The sequence below is a fragment of the Hermetia illucens genome, chromosome 1 (assembly GCF_905115235.1).
Source record: "Hermetia illucens chromosome 1, iHerIll2.2.curated.20191125, whole genome shotgun sequence".
Classification (NCBI taxonomy): Eukaryota; Metazoa; Arthropoda; class Insecta; order Diptera; family Stratiomyidae; genus Hermetia; species Hermetia illucens.
Window position 1 is genome coordinate 83544124 of NC_051849.1, and position 19372 is coordinate 83563495.

General features: G+C 40.2%; 1 protein-coding gene across 4 annotated transcripts in view; it reads left to right on the top strand.

The window, feature by feature from the left end:
- The window catches only part of LOC119646703 (zwei Ig domain protein zig-8), a 631176-nt gene that overhangs the window by 15653 nt on the left and 596151 nt on the right, over window positions 1–19372 (top strand). For all 4 annotated transcript variants that reach the window (XM_038047280.1, XM_038047277.1, XM_038047278.1 and 1 more), the window contains exon 2: window positions 15888–15942. The gene's annotated coding sequence lies outside the window, so the exon portion shown is untranslated. The remainder of the gene's footprint in view (window positions 1–15887; window positions 15943–19372) is intronic.

Sequence of the window (19372 nt, forward strand, 5' to 3'; positions counted from 1 at the left end):
GAGGTACATTTTGATATAGATTAGCCTCCGACGAAACAATTCTTAAACAAGTCGGGAAACCGGAAGCTGGACGCTTCAGGTATGAAAGATTTTGTGTATTTCTTTTATACAGCCATTTGTGAGTGTGTTTACCGCATTAGTGCCTAGCACGTAATATATACATATATAAATATATATATATGATGAGAAAGTATCCATTGAGTGATATTTGTATCCCTAGTATTAAATTTGCAAAGAAGCGACTATTTTGGCCGATTATAACTTTGTTACAAATAGCGCGATTTCCACCAGGGTCTTGCTTTATGTAATAGTCTACGCTACTTCAATTTCATGGTACTAGGATGAATTTAAGGGGGGTTTTGCAGCTAATTACTAAAAATTATGGTAATATACTCTTATTAACTTTATTTGAATAGATATCGGTATGAAGGGTATTTCGGAGCCTAGGCACTATACAGTGGCAGCCTCTTATTTTTTTGCAGATATTTCGGTGGGCAGTTTCTGAGAATGGGCCCGGTAAAGAAATGACGACTTTGAACCCCCCGCACTCTCCACATTTCCAACAAATGTCAAAACTAAGTCACACCCCCCTTTTGCATGTACAGGGAACAGAGTAAAAGAATGTAACTCACTGTGTGTAAGCGTTCATAGTTCCCACCTTTCCACCAAATTTGGTGTCAGTCGCTATAACCGTCTCCGAGAAAAATGCGTGTGACGGACAGACAGACAGACAGACAATAAACCGATTTTAATAAGGTTTTGTGTTTACGCAAAACCTTAACAAGGAAACTCGTGAACACTTTCGAGCATGAGGAAAAACAGAATTCCGATCTGTGCTGTGCTGCGTCTCAGCGGATTCGGACCTTATGTTGCTGGATCGTATGAATACTTTCATATTAAATATATGGAAGAATTTCTTGTGTCTGACACGTTCAGTGCTGGACTTGTGTATGTGTACTTTCGTCTATGCGCCTGCTGCTGCAAATGCTGTGATTGAATCAATTCTTTCGTTGTATCTGCATGTTCAATCCTGGACGCACTAGCTGCCGAATCGTATGAATGGAGGTATATACCTACTGGCGAGGCAGACGGCACCGTCAGTCCAACTCTGATCATGAAATGCGTTGAGATATAAAGTTGAGAAATGTTTGTGTGTGACAATTTTTAATGAAATGTTCATTGCCCAGATGGCCTGTCCGGAAACCGTCAGCCTGGCACTTTAACCCACATAGGTACCGGCTTGCCGAATTTCCTTCCCAGCCAGCCTGGCTGAATCATTATTCAATCGATTACCTGCCGGCTGTACACTTCGACTTGGCAGACTGGCCGGACCCCACGTCAGTTGCCGGTGAAATACGGATTATTTAGGCGTAACTGACAGGCCACCCGGATCGTGGATGGTAGGCTTTAGACGGTTGTTGATCGGTTGTGATACTATTGCTGTTATTTGACTTTGAACGCTTGTCAGTCTTCAACATTTTTTAAATAACTGCCATAAATTCAATGAAAATAGAGAGTTTTTCCAACGTTTGCGCACAGAGAGAATATCTAATTTGGTGCTAATTTGCTGGAGTAAATCCCCTTCAGTTCTCGTCAGTGATATTCTGGACATGTGGCTTTATCCAACCGAGGAAGATAGAGGAGAATATCCTGTAGACAGTACTTAGGGATGTGACATTTTCTTTATAGTTACGCTTCTTCCTTCATCAGGGATTGATCTACTGCCCTTTATTAATTTTGAAAATCGTTCGAATACATTAATCATCAAACCCAAATAGCATAGTGGTCTACTTCCGCCACCGATATGTATCTTGGGGATGTGTATCTTGGGGTCGGTGACATCTTTCATGCCAGTTTGTTTGAGGCATATAGAGTAATATTATTTCTTAACTTCATACATTAGATAAGGTATTGTAATCAAGTTGCTCTCCCACCGAGTTATGAACCAGTTGCCAATGGCTTTGCATCTTGAAAATGGAGTACACTGAGTAGAAATATAGATTAGAATCGAAAAATTCTAAAACTGATGGGTTATCACATTGGTCTGATCTGCATTGTGGATAGGATCGATGAAAACATCGCGCTCGATAGCACGCGATACATTAGTAAGGTTAAATCAGTCTTCGCTATGTACCCCAAATTCTGATAAGGCTTTTACTGAAGATGTTCATTTTTAGTTCTTATTCGAGAATCAAACGTGGAGAGTAACGGAAACTTGTATTTGAAAGCTCCAAACAATAATCAATCCTTTTCTCCGGTATATCATTGAACTTTATGGACTGATACAATCTCAGATGAAAGACAATGTCACTATGCGAGTCCCATGACGTAGTAGGAAATAGCAGCGGAAGGCTACATCTCATGAGGATGAGCTACGGTAGAAACAGTTCGAACAGAACAGTCAAGGAGAATAGCGTTGTTACACATTGGAAAAACTGGCGATGATTACCCGGGGGCTGGCCGCGCTTTACTTTGAACGAAGCGGTTTATTTCAAACATGTGTACATATTTAAACATATATTTACGATAGCTTCTCTTCCAAATATAGGTTGCCGCCAGCAAAATCTCATATTATTAAATAATTGACTCCTATTTCATAAGCCGTATTCCAGTTAACGGATCACCCCTATTAATAGTTACTAATTAACAAAACAGCCCCTATATAGTTGGAAACTACACACTATATATAAATACTATTCACATATAGAAGTTTGCAGTACTGAATTTTGGGAGCCTAAGCCAGGGTCGAATGTATCGAAAATTACATGTGTAGCATTTTGCCACTTTTCTACCAATCAATGTATATTCAAGCTCGTTTATCGATTCTATCGCAGCCATAAGTATTTACTAAATTTTCTCATTTATTGGAAGTATAAATAACGAAGGACCTCTGCACTATAACGGAGTGCTTATTACGAAAACCAATTAGGGTGTTTTCATTATGAGAGCTAATTTATACTTCATATATTGAAATTCGTGTGGAAATTTCCAAGCACATTTGGGATCAGTTTGTACTAGTATTTAGTGAAGTTAATAGATTTTGTGTAAAGGTCATTCACAAACATAGCAACTAGTTGTAATATCAAAAGAACATACGATAATTATCAGATAGTTATATAAGAGTATAGTGCCAAATATTATATATGATTCAGGAAACAAAAGGATGGAATTCTAAGCAAAGTTAATTTTTCATTTATACTACGGTATACAGGCAGGAGCAATGGGCAGGAGCAATGTGAAAAATTGAAACCACCTTTCCTCAATTGGGGGAAAACCCAGCTGAAATTTGTTGAACCGATCGGGGCGAAATTTTTACACATTAGCAGGGGTTATATATTTTTTCGTCCGCAGCAGATTTCAGTTTTAGCATCAATTACAAAGTGGGGACTTAGAAAAATGTTACCTGAACTAAGGAGGAATTTTGAGTAGCTAGCCATGTTGAAAATCTAAGATTATGATATGTTTAGACCTAAATGTTAAATGTCCTATTTCTATTTTTCAAAATATCCTCCACATCGATGTCTGCTGTTGTCTGTCTGTTATTTACCCTTGTATAGTGCGTAAAACACACCCACGCCACATCGTTCTTTGTTAATTTAAAATGGGCTTCAGCTCTCCGACGATTTCCTAAGATGCCTGCTCTCCTTCTCTACTGTTCGGTGCCAAGTGCCAAGTTAATAATAATATATTAATATATTGTGAAAATTTCCTGTTTTTGCTAACATTTTTTCAAATATTTTCATAATGAGCTTCCTAAGCATTCTATATGTATACGTCCCTTTTTCACTTCTTTGTAGATATCTACGCAGTCTTTTCCTTTCTACGACTGTTTCTAGCTCTATTTCGTTTCGTTCAGCGCTCATTTGTAGATGAGCATGTTGTCTCTCAGGTGTCTTGTGTAGAAGTCCCAGTATGTTCCCCCGGGATTTCTTATTATTCTATTTACGTATGCATTTCCCTCAATGTCGAATCTGATTATTCTGCGATGTGGCATGGAAAGTTCATCTAGCACCCTCCAATTGTTGACTAAGCCGATCATCAGAGTGTTCCCTAGAGTTATGTCTAGTACCTCTTGTCTGGTGCTGGCCACGAAACTTAGTACTGAGGATGAATTCTAGACGGTACTCACCTCTTGGATTAATGTCGCTGCTTCTCCAGACCTCATGGTGCCCGTTGACATCGCAGCCGAGAATAAGTGGTAACGCCTTTCTCTTCTGGAACTTCGCCATTCTAATAACAAATTCCGTAGGGATCAAGGTGTTGCCTTCTGGGAAGTATCCTGGTGCCACGACTGCCTGTCGAGTTTTACTCCCGGCTTCTAATGAGACTGGCACGAGGTCTCCAGTTAGAAACTCGGAAAGACATATGTATCATAAGTTTCTTTTGGGAATGATGCAGGCCCTTGGTTTTCACAAGAGGAATCTCAAATTACCTGCATACTTTCTTAATAATAATAATAATCGTTGGCGCAATAATCCATATTGGATCAGGGTCTTGAAGTGTGTTAGAGCACTTCATTCAAGACCGTAACGGTACACTACAGAACACTGTAGGAGGCAATGTGGTCAGCATTACGCTCGCCCGAGATTATTACCCTGATTTGACTCAGGCACTCATTCACAGCTGAGTCGACTGGTATCCGACGTCAAATCACGATACAAATCCCACTGCCGCCAGCGAGATTTGAACCGCGACCTTCCGTACGACAATTTTGTGCTCTAACCACTCAGCTATCCGGACACTACATACTTTCTTGCGGGCCGAAAATCTACCCCCGGTACACTCAAGATTCTGGAGCCAGCACTATTCCAAACTTATCGTTCGAACTTGTCCTTGCAATTGCGGCAGATGTACGTTTTGCATGGTGGAGACTTTGCTAGGCTATTTTGGTGCTGGCCATCGGCTCCGTTAGTGCTTGGGACTCTCCTCCAATGTTGGTGCATTACTCTCCTCTTCCTAGGTGGCATTTTCTTGTCGTCCAGATTCTCCTCTCTGTGGGTTTAGCTCAACTTCCTCACTTGGATCTGCCCTTTCAGCATCTATGGCTTTCACGATTCCGTTGGTGTCCTCGATAGGCTTACCACCTAAAATGTATCCTTTCTTGCTTTCTCCCTGTGCACGTGCACAGGTATGTAACCAAATCTGTAATTGAGGAAGCAGTTACTACGTTTAATTGCCTCCACGGAACGGTGAGGAGTTAGTTTTTGCCTTCTTCCTTGCTTCTGTAGACGCTCCATAACCGCGTATGGATCTCCAATTTTTTTGGGTGATGGGGAGGCGTAGAAGCTTTCAGGACTCAATCGTTGCGGTTTTGGGAAGGCAGACCGTCGCCATGTGCGCCCTGGTATATATGCCCCTTCTCCGCCGTATTCACCGTCACACAGTCTAGCAGTATAATATATAGTATAAACCTAATCGAAAGCGGGTGAACACGAGCTCCTTGTTCCATCCTTCACACATATTCATGACAATGAGGTTATTTCCTGCTCCTCACGAGTGAGTATTTGCTCCGGAAACACTTTTGGCAGTATGGCTCACCTGCTTGACCTCCCAACTTCTGACTATTTCGGTGTGGTCATCTGGCTCTCACTGTTACGGAGATGTGCCTCCGTCTGGTGGGCCAGTTTATGTGCGGCATTGAGTGCCGGTTGTTTGGTACTCGTTTGTGTGCTTATATGATTATCACGAGTAAGGGGTGGGGAGGTCCGCCATGTCATAGCCCCCCTAGCACGGTAAGGTCACTGAGGCTTCTTTCGAATATAGTCAATTACCCCCGACTGCAAAATAGCCAAGGGGCTCGGTCTACATAAAATCCTAAATTGGTGGAGGCGTTTTTCAACTCCTCGGTCTAGATCCATTGCGTTTTGTAAATAGTAAGGTCACATCGTATAGGGCGGCTTGGCTTCTGGAGATCTACACGTCAACTCTGAAAGGATAAGTTAGCTCCCAGAAAGCTGTATTCCTCATCAGTTTATCCAGCAATCTACTGCTCGACCCGCAACCCGCAACATACAAACTGACTTCATCCAGTTCGATCCAGCGCTACACATTAGTGAAGATAAGATGAAGCGCAGTAGCAATGCCAGTATTGAAACCAGAAGCAACAACAATAACGAAAGCACCATTCAACTCAAAACAATTGTTCAAAATTTTTCCTATCTTGGGTCAAAATCCAAATTTGGTAACAGCTGGTACGATTATTGGCAGCATATTTCTACTTTGGAAGGCGATTTTCTTCGAACCGTGTCATCATAGGGTTAAAGCTCCTTTAATTCGCCAATGATCTTGTAAGTCCATATAAGTCCTTGGCGACGAAATCTCAATCATGCTTAAAAGGAGAATTTTCTGAAGTGTACACCCCTATTCACGGAAGAAGAAGGCTATGGGTATAAGTAACTTTTTTTGTCCTTAGCGTTTCATTTTGAGTCCGACTCTAATTCAAAATGAAAAAGATCGGATCCTCGGGTTCCTTTTAACTGGTATTGGTAGAGCAACTCATTGGATGCTTCATTCATAATGGAACTGTAATCGTACACTTCTTGATTCTCGATTCTTGTTCGATCCGCTTCGCTGTTGTATTATAATCCAACCATAAAATTGCATTTCTTTCGGGTACGTATCATACTCGCGGTGTTTTCATACCAAAAGACAGACGCGGACATGAGCCCGCGATGAACTTTCGATTAATCAACCTCACCACTCGTATTGAAAATACTATAAAGAATCCTGGACATGCACTTAACACCGATTATAGGGAGGACGTGCTTCTGCAAGTATTAACACATCTAGCTTAAAAGCACAAAACACTCTCACAAGGTAATTAGCACGGTTATGTGGTCACTACACTACAAGTAATACTCTGTAGATGCCTTCCTGGATATAAAGGGAGCATTTAGAAACGTTAGCACAACCGCTATCGAGAAAGTATTAACCAGAATAGGATTGGAGGGGTATCTTATGCATTCGATAATGTCCATTGTAAGGACTAGGATAATCCAGTTTAATCTGGGATGTAGCCATTTGACCAAAGCTGTGAGCGGAGGTACAACTCAGACCATCTCTCTGGTGCTCTGGTTGATAATACTGGACGAAATTCTACATATATTGATCAGGAGCGGGGAAAGGTGGTAGTGTATGCCGATGATGTCGGTCTCAGGGATCTTTACCCAGATTGTGAGTGAAATCATTGAAAAGAGCGTTGGGGGCCGCAAGATGCCGACTTGGCATAAAGCTAGCCGAAATGAAGCGAAGCCAAAAGTATCCAAATTCTACCTCCCACGGTTCTTTTTTCCAATGTATCTGGGTTTGATCTTGGATTTCAGGTTAAATTATAGATTAAGCATTGAGAACTCAAGGTTAACAAGGCCTGTATAACCTTATTTGCCTGCAAGAGTACCCTTGTAAAAAAATGGGGTCTCTGACTGGTTGCACATGGCCAAGGTTCGTCCAATCCTTACGTATGGTTGTGTTATGTAGTGGCAGGCGCTTGGCAAAGAGTGTAGTAAAGCGAAGCTTAATAGGTTTTGAAGAGTGCAGTGTGCAGGTGCTGCTGGGACACTGCAGTACTGCCCGGCAGATGCTTTCAATATACTCCTCACCTCTTCCTCAATTACTCGTACATCTCTCCCCGTGCAGTGGCATCACGTTACGTGAGTCTGCATTTTGGATAGCAAAGCACTGCGGCCGTAGTAACTTCCTTGATAACATACCAAAGAAACTGGACGATGCAAGCCGAGATTCACGAGAACTTTTACTTTGGACTTTCTGAGAAAGTATTCTTCATTGACGGATGGAAAATGGTTCGTGAAGTGGGTGTTGAAGTTTTCCCGGCTGTGCATAGTGTAGCCAAGTCGTGCATTCTCGCAGCATTCGCCAGTCTATTCCAAGCGGAAGTATTTACGATGCTGAAACATCTAAGCAGCCATCAAGGCTTTGTACTCAGTGATGACACCCTCCAGGCTGGTGGAATCGAATAGTCTAGGCGGCACATACAAAGTTATCCGCTTATGGATTCCCGTCATTGGAACGTAGAGAGGAATGAGCGAGTTTACGGGCTGGCCAGACGAGACTCCGCTTTTGGCAATCCCTTGGTGGGCCTGGTATACTTTCCGCTGGTGACTAACAGGAGCAAAAGCTACTCGCTCCACGTAACAGCCACCTCCTGCACCAAGGAGGATTTGGCCCACCTATAACAAGACCCAATTGCAAGAACTATTGTCTCAGATTGTATAGGTCTCAATGGCGCACTGGCCAATAGGAGGCTGTGCCCCCTACAATGGATAGAAAGGAAAACCATCAGGCACTTCCTGGTTAACACTAGGTAAACCATTCTTTGAGGATGGCGAAGAGATCTCTAGTTGATCTATAAGAGGTGGGAAACCTGCGGCTGGACAAAACGTGCTAAACACAAATCGTATACCCACATATTATAAAAAAACATATTCAACCCGGTAAGCTTCCTGTGTCCGTTTCATTGAATTTCTGCCTACTTACTTGTTTCCAAAGGATAGAATTCTAGTTTTTGGTGCCGTTCCGTTTTAGTTTCCGGGGAAAAAGCGGTTACTCAATTTGAGAATATTGACAGTACTATATGGTTGCCATAAAATATTCTATATCAGCTATGTTGCATCATTTAAGCCTATGCTTCCTGGCTATGCCTTATAGCTCCCCCGAAAATTCTCAATAACATGCCTGCTGACGGCTACCCTCTGGTCAGGCGTTCCAGATGAATACATTTTACAGGATCACATCGCTAGGAACGGAACTGTGTCACAGTGCTCTTCAAATACCATATGTAGCACATCCCTGTTCCTAAGTTAGATCATCGAAGGCCTTAAATCCACCTGCAAGACCTTCCGTAATGCAGTATACCGAACATATGTATATTGTGAGCCATCAAACATCCACTTTGTCAATAATGTACAAATAAAACACTAAAACGGTTCAAGGTTAAATGCGGTCCGTATCAATATGAGAGCAGATGGAGAGTATTACAAAGCTAGTGCTTTCACAAAATCTTAAAGAAATTAGAAAATTATTTGATCTAAAAAGTGAAACTTTACCACAGTTTGTAAATTCTATATAACAATTAGTGTACGTAGCGGATGCAATAGTTGAAGAAACTGTATTGAAGGAAGGATAGCTCATTCAGTCTCGACCATTATCTACTAACCTGAGCTGATATGAGGTCAACCATTCAAATTTGAACCGAGAATATCGGTACGTTTCCACCTGTGACCGCTAACTATTGAAAAACGCTCCAAATAAAATGTCCTGAACGGATGGACACGAAGAATGATCTGTATTCTTTGACGCTTTAAATTGTTGGATGAAGTTACGCGTGTCTTAGGCAAAACTCTTGAAATGCTAAAACTTCTTCAAAAATACTGGTTGGCAATGACTTGCAGTATTCAAACTATTAAATGGATGTGGCAACCCATTGTTCCCTGAAGAAGTCGCTAACCCATTCATAATTTGAGGCCTATCTCAGCAGAACATCAAGCAAACTTTTGATTCATAAAGAGACTCAAAAGCAAGTCATTCCACCCTTGGGAAAAACATCTGCTGTTGAAGTCGCAGGACGTGCTGCCTGATAATGAGAGAAACTGCACTCAAATATTTTTTTAAATAAATATTTATTTTCACTGCGAAAGACCAAACAAATAATCCCAACATGGTCTTTGTAAATACAAAGTTGGGTAGGAAATTCCTACATTTCACCGTGATTGAAAAAAAAATCGATTGGAATAAAAGTACAAATAATTACTTTTATTCAAGCGGAAATTAATTTTTTGCATTTCCCGGATACTTTAAAAATATAAATGTTGGAAAAACTGGAAATTAATCCGTCAGAAAGAAAAACGGATAAAGTAAATAAATGAATTAATTCGATCCGCCACATTGTGTTTTCATTTTGGATTTTTTATTGAAGCGAAGCTTGTAATTATCCTGAATCCAGAAACAAATGAAAGCCTCCAGTTATGTGATTGTGTATTCACGTATTTTTCTTTGTATTTAAAATATCTGTTACCGAAATCTTTTTGAGAATTAAAATTGAATCACTTATCATGTCCGCTTGTGTTTTGAGAGTACTGTATGCATATTTTACCGAAACAATTTCAGAATTAGCGAAATTTCTCAGTAATAATTTTGTATTTCCATATACCCATCCATGAATATGCCAAAACAAATGCTTTTTATAAATTATTTTCATCAATTACCCAGAAACGATAGGTGTTTTCATCAAGCTTTGAAGGGAAAACTTCGACGAAATGATTACTCAAGCATAAAAAATCAAAACTGACTTTTCCAGGACTTTTTCTGCAATAATCATTTTTCCATCAGGCAACATGTAACCCGCAGTTTATTCCTCGCAGGACTGACACGACATGCACGATCTGTTGACTGCACACTAATTCGGAATCCAAATTAAATATGAGTGCAATCACATATCCCTGAATGTGTCCATTGTTCGCATTGGTGACGACTGTTTGAGTTCGTCCTTATTCTAAGTGAACGGCTAGAGCGTCATTTAGTAGCATAACATTTTCGTGCTATAAAATCTGTATTCCGCTGACTTATAGAAAACTTGATTTTATTGCTGCAGATATATCTATGATGAGTGTATATAGATAGTCACTACCAAAGCCAACGGACGAATGTATCTACTACATTTATATATAGAAATAAAAAAGGAGAATTTTATTCTTTGACTGAATTTATGGATACAGAGGAGCTAGCTAGTAGTTAGAGCTGGCTAAAGAGCCATACAGCATGGACGAGCTCAAGCAGAAACTCGAACGAATTAGATAAGCTTTAATAAATCGACTGAAACGATACTTGCACTACTTGTGCAAGGATAATGTAGGTCGGACATAAAGAGATTTCAATTTAGATTTATGATAGTGGTATTTCCCTCTACCCAGAGTTCTAGTTTTGCTGAATGCTTCACAGAAGGATATATATATGTACATATACACGTAGAATATTTGATATTCGGCAAACTACACACCAACCTCCGTAGAAGTAACCTACGAAGGTTTTTGTGAGTTATCTCACACATTGTGACTTCATCTATTGATTACTTTGCTTTAATAAGGGAGCTGCGACAATAAGCCCTTATTTCCTGGCATTACCCGGATGCAGATCAAAGGAACCGTTCGATTGCGTTGTGCGACATATAGAAGGGAATATGAATGAGTTGAGAAGTGAGATGATGACCAAATCGATTGACGTACACGGCAGGTTGGGTGGGGACATATAAATACAGTTTTCACTTCAACATCAATGGAGAGGTGACACTACAAAAATTCAATGGATGCTGTTGAATTTCTAGCAAGTATGGGGTTGACATGCGAGTGAAGTAACATACTTTTGATGTAGCACTGTTCTAAAGGAAACTTTGCCTAATTGATGCGCAGACAGCAAAAACCTCTCTTAGCGCTACCTATTTGCTAACCAATTTATTTACTTTGTTATACGGAGGTTTGGAAAGATTAGCTTCCGGTCATGTGAAGAAACTTATTCCGATGTAGAGAGAAATCGGTTTTTCGGTAATGACGACTTAAAACCATTGTACCATAACTAGCCAATGCTGAGGTAATTGCTGGGATCCTTTATTTGCCAACGTATACTAGGCATTGGGGAATCGACTTTTTCTTTACAAAAAAAATTATTTTTACATTGGCTACCATAACTGCTCTGTATATGAGCACTTTCAATTCGAAAGACAGCTTGGAAAATTTGTTTAGTAGCCAGTGCAGGTTTTTGAATCTTAGGTTGACCTGACTTTTTTGGCCTTCAATTTATTTTTTTAAGTAAGCCTTCTGTCCAGGTGTATTCTGAGATATCTTACCTCCTTAGACTGGGGAATGGATACGCCGTTAAGCTTAACTGGGGGACACGTTCGTTTTTTCAATGTGAAAGTGACAAGACTACACTTTGTTTCAGTTACCATGATTCTCCAGCGAGCCAACCATTGCTCAACCTCTTTCATATGATGATTCTTGAAGTCTCAACATGCAACACTAGGATCTGAATGTGTGCAGAGTATCGCCGTATCGTCAGCGAAGCAAGAAGTAATTAGGTGCTCGTTTGTGGGCAAATCTGCAGAGAGCCGAGGACGCTACCTAGAGATACTCCAGTTGTTTCATTCTCGTGATATAAAAGTTTTTTTTTAATAACAAATCTCCTACCAGTCCGATACGTATCGAGAATTTAATGGGTATTCGTAGCTAGCTTTTCCTGGATTTTGTAGGTGAAATTTTCATGCCTGACCTTGTCAAATCCTTGTGTCCATCAAGGAATAGGGGCGAGCAGTACTTTCTAGCTTTCAAAGCACAGCTTTTTTGGAGGCTAATCGATGAACTTGTTCAACAGTTCAATGTTTTCTTCCAAATTCGAGCGGGGGAGAAATAGTAACCATTCTTTCGTAAAAGTATTGTTGTAGCTTGGATAGTAGAAGTTTCTCGAATAGCTTCGATAGTGAGGGAAGCAGGCTTATCGGTCTATAGGACGTGACGAGCGTAGGATCTTTACCTTCCTTCGTGATCATCGTTATTTGCGACAATTTTCAGCATTTCGGAAAGTATCCAAGTCGTAAAACACCATTAAATATGTGTGTCAGTTGAGCGTATGCAGATCTCGGCAGTTCTTGGATTATTTTGCCCGTAATACTATTCGCATTCCAGCTGCAGATTGTAGCAGAACTCATTTTTTGCGAGAAGGGTTTGGAGAATCAACGTCTGGTTTTGTATTAGTTCTTGTATCATGATTTGCACTGATGCCATAAGTTGATTCACGTTTTGAATGAGTTATTACAATATAGATTCTAGATTAGTTGCTTATTCGGTTCGTTGTGCTAATTCAGGACGATTGAATTTCACAGTATCAGCATAAGACAAGTTCGACTGCGGTTTAGTAGGTACAATTCTGTTTCGAACGTAGGAAGCAGTGTTTGAATTTGGATCCCCTTTGAATGGTCTTTTGGTTGGTGGTCGGGATCTTTGACTCACTTCAACGTACACTGGACAATCCCTGCAATTCGCAGGTGTGGTTAGTTTACTACTTTTTTTTACTATTTTTTCTGGCAGATCTTCCTTGCCTAATGGACAATCAGTTGTGGTGCCGCATATGACGCATACACTTGGAAGTGCATACGATTTGGTGTGTCCGAACTCTTGACAATTAAAGTATTGTATGCGACGAGGCCAGACCCTATCCAAGATGGAGCGATGGCGTAGGTCAGGACGCCAGACAGCTTTTACGGATATGGAAATGGTGGAGCTCGAAGCAAAACCAGGGTGTCTGGAGTTTCTTACTAAGGCAGGCCTAGACCGAATACCGGTTGTTGTGCTGTTAACGATGATGATGATAGGCCTGTTTCATTTCATCGGTTCCTCAACTGTTATCCGCCTAGTTACGATACTTTACCTGTCAAAGAGCTGTATTATCGCGAGGTTTCTCTCTTCTAGTGAAAACTGAACAAAATTGGCATGAATCGAAGACTGGAATACCCGCTGGTATAAGTGTGTAATATCTGGAGGAAATTACTTTGAGGGGGATCAAATCAGTTTCTTTTTTTGGTCGCAGTATTATTTATAGAATGAATGCATCATAATACGCTTTTATTGAGCAGGCAATTTGATGTTGTTGCTTTATTGTTTTGCGGTATTGACGTTATCACCGTACATGGTGCTTTCATTAACTTTCTTTCGAAAGATTTCGCGCCGTCCGCTCGATGTAAATTGCGTAAGCATAAGCTAGTAGTTTGATGGGTTTGTACAGAATAGTACCTCTCGCATTTAGCTCAGTATCACCGATCAATTTTTCTAGGACCACTATAATATATATCTCCTGATAGTTGAGTGGTTAGAGCACAAGGCTGTCGTACGAAAGGTCGCGGTTCAAATCTCGCTGGCGGCAGTGGGATTTGTATCGTGATTTGACGTCGGATACCAGTCGACTCAGCTGTGAATGAGTGCCTGAGTCAAATCAGGGTAATAATCTCGAGCGAGCGTAATGCTGACCACATTGCCTCCAACAGTGTTCTGTAGCGTACCGTTACGGTCTTGAATGAAGTGCTCTAACACATTTCAAGGCCCTGATCCAATATGGATTGTTGTGCCAACGATTATTATTATTATAATATTATTAATATAAAAAGGATGCATAATAGGGCATCCCCTTGCCTTAGACCATTGTTGATGTCGAATGGTCTATCAATTTTGACAGGATACCGAATTTTCCCTTATAGGTGTTACGAAGGGCGTTGTTTTGGATGCTTCAAGTGTTTCGTTGTCCGGAGCGATCCTAAGCTTTTCCATTTTTTCGAACTGGGAGCACCATGATCCGAGCCTATATTGGTCTGCTTATCTATTTTGACACATGAAGACTGAGAGGTGGCTGCATTCGATTAGCACGTAGAAAATTTGGTTGAAAGTGGACCCATCTGGATTGGTCCACGCTTGTTTGTAGATCGTCTTTAGCAGCAATTAGGTACTTTCAATAACTATTTCGTGGGGCACTGTTAATTCAATAATCCTCAGTCCATTATTATTTGTGCTTTTATGTAATGCTGTCCCTACGTGGCTGTTAAAATCCCTAAGTATGATTTTGATCTCATACCTGGAACAGGCTTCAAGGGTTTGTTCTACTGCCTCGTAGAAGGTATTCTTCTCTGACACTGTGGTCACCTATGTAGAGGCATGAACGTTAATAAGATTTATATTTCGAAATTTGCCTCGCAAACGCAGATTGCATAGCCGTTTGCTTATTTATTCAAAGCCAATAACAGCAGGTTTCATTTTTTGGCTGACGAAACCTACTCCAAACAGATGGTTTAGTGGCCACTATAATTTATACTCAGCTGTGAATGAGTACCTGAGTCAAATCAGGGTAATAATCTCGCGCGAATGCAATGCTGACCATATTGCATCCTACACTGTACTGTCGTGTACCATTACGGTCTTGAATGAAGTGCTCTAACAAACTTCAAGGCCCTGATCTATTAGATTGAGTTGTTGTGCGAACGATTATTATTATGTATATAACAACATGTTGGTTTTTACCTTCGTAATGTGACATGCGCATATGGGAGAACAAATGATCCTGATAATTTATGCTTGAATCTTAAATATTATATTATTGGGTATTGCGTAAAGTTGGTGTCTTTACTTTTACCTGCCTTTACCTGCATGAAGGCATCTACTGAAGTTCCACAGAAGTGTGCCGTCGATACGCGCTCGCACGCCTTTGCGCGAGCTAGGTGCGAGAATGTGGGAAGGTCCTTTTGATCACTTCACTCGAGCTTCAATATTTACGGGCGGTCATTCGCAATCAATTTCGCCGACATTTTAGGTTTTTAGGATTGCTTTCCCTTCTAGGCCTACTCAGGCCGACCATAATGATCTTTCAACCACCGTCAATTCACAAAGTCTTTACAAATGGCGCCCAATGTGGACGTGGACACCGTCGATTGAAGGAAATCTGTTCCATCTAAGTGTTAGGGTAGTCAGATTTCATTGGTAACGAGAAGTGTCCCAGTTTAGATTGGTAGGATCTGGCTCCACTATAGTGGAACTAAAACCATCTTTTGACATTAAATCTGTTTTAAAGGGAAAATTACTATCCGCGTAGACCTTAGAATAACAGGTTTGCCGTCTGTTAAGAAGAAAGGATCGAAAAATAACATTAAATCATTTCAACACCTATAAATAGGTGGTGATCGTGGTGTAAGGAATCTGTAAGATATATGGGTAAAGTAGTTTACGTAAAACTATTTGTGTAATTCCTTACCTCTAGACACCTCCTTATTTCTATTTAGATACGTATTCGTATTGGTTTGTTGACCAAAAATTAAACTAATCATTTTTATTTTTTTATTTCAGAGTACTCTTTTGGAGTTTCCTGCACATGTAAATGCGGCTAGAATGTTACTCATCTGTGAGTTGAATAATTTAATTTTATCAATGTCATACATTTATTTCAGAATAATTACGTCACTAGTCCTACTTCCTCTTCTAACAACTTTTTTAAATACTAAACAAAATGTTGAAAAGTACTTAACCATTCAAACAGTTTAATGACAGACGAATTATTTAGGGAATAAAGTGCTTTTGAATACCTTGAAAGGTCAATGTTTAGATCACCATTTTAGTGAAAAGTTGAGTCCAGGTCCAAATAATGATATACTTATTGAAGACTCCAGAAGTCCACCTTTCTCTGGTCTCCTTAGAAAAACATTTATGCTGTTCAAACACCCCGTGGGGCTCTCGAGAGTCTTATTTTACGCTGTATTTTGAAAATATACAACTTAATCTATTCTGAACTTGATACTAAGGTAGTTTCCATTGGTATGCACCCCTTGAATTTTTAGATCTTCAGCTTACTAACTGTACCCATATCTCCTTGACTGTTTAAATAGGGTGGAAAGCACGAATTTGACCAGAGACGTAATCCATATAGATCATGATTTTCGAACAAATACAGTTAACTAAATTCTCAAAACTAAATACCAATAAGAAGTATTCTCAAACATTCAACTTCTTGTGCCCACTACTGCACTAGGCTAGCCCGGTTCAATGTACTGAACGAACGAATGGATTTTCATTCCCAGGCGAAAATGTTATTTAACTAATCTATGAGTATATTTCAGTCAAGAGCCAGAGTCAAGCCTCCAATTAATAGCGGTTTGAAAAGCGGGCCTAATAATCATCCTGCGAAAATTGGCCACTATGGCCAAGCTATGTGCTTGGAATATCCAGATTTGTACCAGGATGAGTCGTCTGACCAAAAGTGCAATTGAAGCCGAGATAGAAACATTAACTGCTAGATCCTAAAAAGAAAAAGGGAAAAAGGTCGATCGATATGCCCAAGCGGCGTCAGTGCTTTTCATTGGATACTTTTGTTTTTATCTGAAAATGGTCATATAATTGGGCAACATTCACAATGAAGCCTTAGAAATATGATTTGTAGGGTTGGACTTTTTAGTTGTCTTATGTTTCAATGAAATGAAAAAAAATGATTAGGGGCAACCCTATTTTTGTACCTTTGCAGGCATTCTTATCCATTATTCCTAAAGTATCATGCAATAAGGACTTGAAACGGATGACGACAAGCCAGACGACTTTATCTGAAACCTTTCCACTGTTTACGTTTAAGTCTTCTAATATTGAATGGAAAGCCATAATGTATCTAACTTTGGTTTGGTCTATTTGTCTAATGTTTGCAAATCTTCAAAAGACGCTGGCTTGGTTTTCCAATGGGTGAGTTTTTTAATCACTAAAGTTACTAAAGTGTGGATGTAGAACGAGTCGGCCACTTGCCAAAAATGCGATGGAAGTGAAATAACTTCTGGTGAAGAGTTAAGCCTTTCCTAGAGCACTATTCAAATTATCATCGCAGAAAATTTGGCAATGACATTTTGAAATGCATTAGAGGTACCCCCATTTCTCTCTGCCGTGGTTCTCCTCGATATTTGAAAAGGGACAACGATTCGACTGGAAGGCGTCCAAACCACCATAGCCAGGAGTCTCAGCAGGATTCCCACAAATGACTTCCAGAAGGCTGAAGAAAAAGAAGAAGAAGCATGTTACACCTACTATAAACTATAAACGGTTTAAAATGAGAAGTACTTTACTTTTATGCAGTCATTCTTTTATTTATTGATCAAAACAATTTTATTACTCTCCTCCATTTGTTTATTTTTTTGACAACAAATAAGTTACACACTTGAATTGCGGGGAAAACCATTGACATTACATCTGATGGAAACTTTATGTCTCAAATTTGACATCGGTTGCGAATAGGTGAAGTGACGGGGTAAAGGTTGCAAATCTGAGGCGAGGCAAGGTTCTTTCACAGTAACCACTCAACCAAAAATCTGAAAAATATCAAGGTCACGCCCCAATATTTTACAAGGTATGCTACTGAATGATTTCAAGAGAACTGTAACAAAGCTATTGTAAATTAAAATGGTCTATTTCGTGTGAACCGACTTTAACAAAAAGCAGAATTAAGTGCCAGCGGTATTCCGGCCGAATAATGACCTGGTTTACGCTATGTGCGAACAGACCCTGTGTATGAGTGAGCTTCTACAACCGATGCTGACAAGTTCTCCGAGGTTTTTATGTCTGGTCGATTTTTTGCTTTGGTAACATCCGTGAAACGCATGTCCGGAAAAATCGCATTGGAAGTGCGTTGGACTCATCATTACGAATGGGGAATCGCCCGCTAATCTCCTTCACTTCGTGATTAAAAGATTTAACTTCATGTACATACATTATATCATCAGGCTTTCTGAAGTGCAACGCCACAATGTTGCAAGAGGGACAGAGTTTTCACTACCTTCTCCCATAACCTCAGAGTACCCCCTTTGTTACCCTGGAATTCTCAGGAGAAAGCGAGCGTTCTGAGGGAGTTCCATACCGTTATCGAGAAGCGTATGCGTATGCGTATGCTGAAAGAACCAGCTCTTGCCCTAATATGATATTTGCGGTGTAGATTTCCAAATTTGAACGTAGCTATTTCGCAAATTGCTGTCGCTTTCTGGGATAAGCAGGGGGTGCTTCGAACACGACGATCCGTGGTATGGGTCGCACCAGATCCTGAAAAATACAAACGCGGGGATTCGCGTATACCTAACGAACTAAACACAAGAAAATAAGCTAAGAACAAAAATAAAGGAATAAAGAAATACAGAAATAAAGAAAATGTGAATAAGAATAACTTAGACTAATGAAAATAAGAAAAAAATAAAAACAGAATAATAAAAATAAAAATGAAAAAGAATAAAAATTAAAAATAGCACAAGGTAAAAAAACTAATTCGTAACTAAACTTCCTATGGAATCGTCCATCCTCATGTGGGGTGCCAAAAATTTTTCGAAGGTTTCTTCTCTCGAACGGGGCGATAAGTTCGATAAGTTCGCAATTTTTCTTGCTAAGAAACCAAGTCTCCGAGGAACACATGAGTACTGGCAAGATCATAGTCTTGTAGAGTAAGAACTTTGACCCTATGGTGAGACATTTCGAGCGGAACAGTTTTTGTAAGGTGAACAACTTTTCGCGGATTTAATCGTCGTAATCGGTTGTGATAGGAGAAGTTTTCAACGGTCTCAAAGTTGTAGTCTCCTGTCTTTATTGTTTTCGTTTGACCAGTGCGATTCGATGTTGTTCGTTTTGGTTTTGGCGCTGACGTTGCCACCATGTACTGCATCTTGCCTTCATTAATGTGCAGCCCAAGATCTTGCGCCGCCTGCTTGATCTGGATGAAGGCAGTTTGTACGTCTCGGGTCGTTCTACCCATTATGTCGATATCGTCAGCATAGGCCAGTAGTTGGGTGAACTGAAAGAGGATCGTACCCCTCGCATTA